This window comes from Protomyctophum parallelum, assembly GCF_964188405.1.
Source record: "Protomyctophum parallelum genome assembly, chromosome: 20".
NCBI classification, from domain to species: domain Eukaryota; kingdom Metazoa; phylum Chordata; class Actinopteri; order Myctophiformes; family Myctophidae; genus Protomyctophum; species Protomyctophum parallelum.
The window spans coordinates 472,986-478,985 of NC_139718.1; positions in this window are offsets into that span (position 1 = coordinate 472,986).

Here is a 6,000-nt window from a genome sequence, read left to right on the forward strand (position 1 = left end):
GACTTAGATAGCATTTGATACAGACTTATAGCATGTTATGTAGACAGCACTATAATTGCATTGTATATAGTCATAGCACGCCTAGTACGCCTAGTACATAGTACATATGTATAGCATAGTAGTATATAAATATATGTATAGTTTATATGTATAGTTTCATTATATAGATATTCCACTGTTACTTTCTTAGCTTACGCATGTTTCATGATAAATGCTTTTATGTGATGTATTCCCATGCTTTTTGTTCTTGCTTATTGTAAATCGCTCTGGATTAAGAGCGTCTGCTAAATGCCTAAATTGTAAATTGTAAATTGTAAATGTTGGGAGACCCGAAACCCCGATGACCTTGGGATACATCACTGGGGATACGTCCCAGGTGCATCCATGTATGTATGTAATATGTATTTAGTTTTTCAAATAGATATATAACATATAGATAGGACTTAGATAGATAAATAACATAGCCGCAATTTGCAACACTAGATTTATTTTCATAATAGGATGAATCTAGAGTTGCAAAACCCTTCATTGACATCCCATTGATCCAAATTGCATCTGCGAATTGTATTAAATGACGTTAAACTCCCCAACATTGCAGCTTGAATTATCCTCTTTCAATCTGCAAAGCGTTTGTTTCATAGACATGTTATGAGCTACTTTTCTGTGCAGGTGATTATTTTTCAGTGTTGGGGTTTGGAAGCGCTCGTCGAAGTCACTGAACCGCCCTGCGTACCACCTCTTCTGAATGAAGTCACTGAACCGCCCTGCGTACCACCTCGCACACACGCGCGCGCGCACGCACGCACGCACGCACGCACGCACACACGCACACACGCACACACACACACACACACACACACACACACACACACACACACACACACACACACACACACACACACACACACACACACACACACACACACACACACACACACACACACACACACATCTATAATGTGATGTATCACCATGTGTTGTTCTATTTCTATAATGTGATGTATCACCATGTGTTGTTCTATTTCTATAATGTGATGTATCACCATGTGTTGTTCTATTTCTATAATGTGATGTATCACCATGTGTTGTTCTATTTCTTTAATGTGATGTATCACCATGTGTTGTTCTATTTCTATAATGTGATGTATCACCATGTGTTGTTCTATTTATATAATGTGATGTATCACCATGTGTTGTTCTATTTATATAATGTGATGTATCACCATGTGTTGTTATATTTCTATAATGTGATGTATCACCATGTGTTGTTATATTTCTATAATGTGATGTATCACCATGTGTTGTTCTATTTATATAATGTGATGTATCACCATGTGTTGTTCTATTTCTATAATGTGATGTATCACCATGTGTTGTTATATTGTATTTCTATGTATGTGATGTATCACAATGTGTTGTTGTTGGTTACTGTAAATCACTCTGGATTAAGAGCGTCTGATAAATGCCGAAATTCTAAATTGATGACCATGGTTTAACTACAAAAAACACATTTTCTTGTACACTTTACATTTCAGGTCCTCATCATGAAAAAAAAATCGCAATTTTTTTCTACTCAGGTGCTATTTACACGAGGATGGTGTTCATAAAAAACGGCCAAATAAAGTACCGTTTAGCGCTGTCATTTAGACGAGAACGGTGTTCTCAGGAGGTGAAAACGCATCGAAGTGAAACCGCCTTCCAGAGTGGAAATCATTCAGAACACCGTTTCCTATGGTCTCCATATAAACAGGCAAAACGGTGAATCCGCAAAACTTATGACATCATGGCTCATGTTGGCTCACAGCGCATATGTTTATTACATTGATGCAGAGCCATATCATTATGATATAATGGAGTTCCTGAACAAGCCTCCCTCCTCGCCTACAAAGTGCTGCTCATCAGCGATGTTGAATGTAAAACCATGATGTAAATAAAAAGCCTTGTGATAGACGGCAGCCGCGGCAGCAGCGTTTATGTAGCCTAATGTATTATAAAATATATACCATCCCGTGGCGCGCCCAGAGCCGTGTTGCGCAGGCTTGCGTGAAGGTTTCTTCTTCTTGTACGTGGGTGACCTGTCTATTTGGCAGCCCGTTATCGCCACCTAGCGACAGTATAGCATAATAGCACATCATATCATAACGTGTGCGTTCTCGTGTAAAGGGTAAGAAAAAATGAGAACGCAACGGGACTTTGACGTGTTATATGGAGATGGTCGCCGTCTAAAAGAGGCCTCAGTCTGTGTCTCATAGGAGGGCTGTGGGCAGTTCAGAAACCGTCTTTCAGTGACATCATCGATGGGGAATACAAGCTAATAGAAACTGCAGGCTTACTAGTCCTGAAAAGTTGCAATACGAAAATGGAAGCTAGCATTTGCACGATAATGAAAATCTAAACATTAATGTAAAAAAATATTGTTTAAATCGTGCCATTTTATCATGATTATTAGTGAGGACCTATTATATGAAGATAGGTTGAAAAGTGGTGAAGTGGTCCTTTAAATATTCAAGCTTAGTTTTCCTTGTTATCACCCAGCATATTATGTTTCAATTTCCATTCAATACACAATTTATATTATTATAAAACAGGCTATATTTATATAAAATCACTCTTAATCCAGAGTGATTTACAGTAAGCAAGAACAACAACACATGGTAATACATCAAATACACATGCTATACAATGCAATACAATACTTATACCAGGACAGGAAAAACTAAACCCTACTGTAATATTATGTGTCTATAAATAGTAAATACATATGGACAGTTGACAGTGTGGTATATATTAATAGTATATATTAGTAGTAGTTTGTCTATAAATACATATGGACACAACTGCAGTGAGCTGTGATTCAAACATGACACAACGCTGCCCTCCTGTGGACACATGCAGCCACTGCAGTGCAAGCTCTAAACAACACACGGTTCACCTCCCATAATAATAATAAAGTAAATGCTCACATATACAATAAACAACAACACAACAAAAGCCTTGGGAAAAGGGCTACAAGACACGTTATACACCAATACAACTAATAATACAACCACATTGCATACAAACCATTGTATACTGTAGTGTACAGTAGTCTAGTGTATAGTGTACAGTAGCCTAGTGTATACTGTGCTGTACAGTAGTCTAGTGTTAGTGTACATACTGTCATGTGGAAACACCACCACATCACACCAACAACACAAATACATCCATGTTGAGCATCTCCACGGCGAGAGGAAATAAGGGAAGAAGAAAAAGACTATATGCTCCAACCATTAGCCAACAACAAGTTGAGCATATTTAGGCCTATATAGTACTGATGGTATGTCTTTATTTAGGCCTATATAGTACTGATGGTATGTCTTTATATAGTACTGATGGTATGTCTTTATATAGTACTGATGGTATGTCTTTATATAGGCCTATATGGTACTGATGGTATGTCTTTATATAGGCCTATAGTACTGATGGTATGTCTTTATATAGGCCTATAGTACTGATGGTATGTCTTTATATAGGCCTATAGTACTGATGGTATGTCTTTATATAGGCCTATAGTACTGATAGTATGTCTTTATATAGGCCTATATGGTACTGATGGTATGTCTTTATATAGGCCTATATGGTACTGATGGTATGTCTTTATATAGGCCTATATGGTACTGATGGTATGTCTTTATATAGTACTGATGGTATGTCTTTATATAGTACTGATGGTATGTCTTTATATAGGCCTATATAGTACTGATGGTATGTCTTTATATAGGCCTATATAGTACTGATGGTATGTCTTTATATAGGCCTATATAGTACTGATGGTATGTCTTTATATAGGCCTATATAGTACTGATGGTATGTCTTTATATAGTACTGATGGTATGTCTTTATATAGGCCTATATGGTACTGATGGTATGTCTTTATATAGGCCTATATAGTACTGATGGTATGTCTTTATATAGGCCTATATAGTACTGATGGTATGTCTTTATATAGGCCTATATAGTACTGATGGTATGTCTTTATATAGGCCTATATAGTACTGATGGTATGTCTTTATTTAGGCCTATAATGGTACTGATGGTATGTCTTTATATAGGCCTATAGTACTGATGGTATGTCTTTATATAGGCCTATATAGTACTGATGGTATGTCTTTATATAGGCCTATATGGTACTGATGGTATGTCTTTATATAGGCCTATATGGTACTGATGGTATGTCTTTATATAGGCCTATATAGTACTGATGGTATGTCTTTATATAGTACTGATGGTATGTCTTTATATAGGCCTATATAGTACTGATGGTATGTCTTTATATAGGCCTATAGTACTGATGGTATGTCTTTATATAGGCCTATATAGTACTGATGGTATGTCTTTATATAGGCCTATATAGTACTGATGGTATGTCTTTATATAGGCCTATATAGTACTGATGGTATGTCTTTATATAGGCCTATATAGTACTGATGGTATGTCTTTATATAGGCCTATATAGTACTGATGGTATGTCTTTATATAGGCCTATAGTACTGATGGTATGTCTTTATATAGGCCTATATAGTACTGATGGTATGTCTTTATATAGGCCTATATAGTACTGATGGTATGTCTTTATATAGGCCTATATAGTACTGATGGTATGTCTTTATATAGGCCTATATAGTACTGATGGTATGTCTTTATATAGTACTGATGGTATGTCTTTATATAGGCCTATATAGTACTGATGGTATGTCTTTATATAGGCCTATATGGTACTGATGGTATGTCTTTATATAGGCCTATATAGTACTGATGGTATGTCTTTATATAGGCCTATATAGTACTGATGGTATGTCTTTATATAGGCCTATATAGTACTGATGGTATGTCTTTATATAGGCCTATAGTACTGATGGTATGTCTTTATATAGGCCTATATAGTACTGATGGTATGTCTTTATATAGGCCTATATGGTACTGATGGTATGTCTTTATATAGGCCTATATAGTACTGATGGTATGTCTTTATATAGGCCTATATAGTACTGATGGTATGTCTTTATATAGGCCTATATAGTACTGATGGTATGTCTTTATATAGGCCTATATGGTACTGATGGTATGTCTTTATATAGGCCTATATGGTACTGATGGTATGTCTTTATATAGGCCTATATAGTACTGATGGTATGTCTTTATATAGGCCTATATAGTACTGATGGTATGTCTTTATATAGGCCTATGTCTGTGTTGTGAATTATGGGAGGAAAAGGAACAAAGCTAGTATGCACCACCACCAACAACAACAAATAATAGTAGAGCATTTAATAATAATAATAATAATATCTCAAACTTATATAGCGCTTTTTTGAGTACCCAAAGACGCTTTACATGGGGGGGTCTTTACAGAGACTAGTCTACACAAATAAAAACAACTTTAACCCTGTAAGACCCAGCGTTGCTTTTCGGTAACCGCTTTTCGGTTAATTACTTCATTATTATTATTCTTTTCTGTTCTTTTTTCACCTAAACGTCATCAGTGATGTTCATTGCAATGCCATTGGTCATGATATTTGCATATAAATACCCCCCACAGAGGCTGAAGTTCACACAAATTAAAAGTTTCTGGACTATGTGCAATTTTTTACAATTTTTAACCTATGACATTTGACCTTTAACCCTAATAAAAGTAAGTAAAAAAGTAATTGTAATATATGTTTTTTTTTGTTATCATTAGAATGTATAGAACATGTTTCATTAATTATTGTGAAAGATATCCCCCAAATGTAAATTATTAATTTATTATATTATTATATAAATGTGCATACAACTTTCATCAAACCTTTTTTTTCTTTTCTTTTTTAACATAATTTCCTCTGCAAAGTCCTAGTAGTAGGCTACAAAGTAGTAGTAGTAAGGTTGAAATCTCTTTTTTTGCAAGTATAAATATATCCGGGTCTTACAGGGTTAATAGGAAAAATAAATAATCACTAGAAGCTAAAAAACATTAAAAGACAA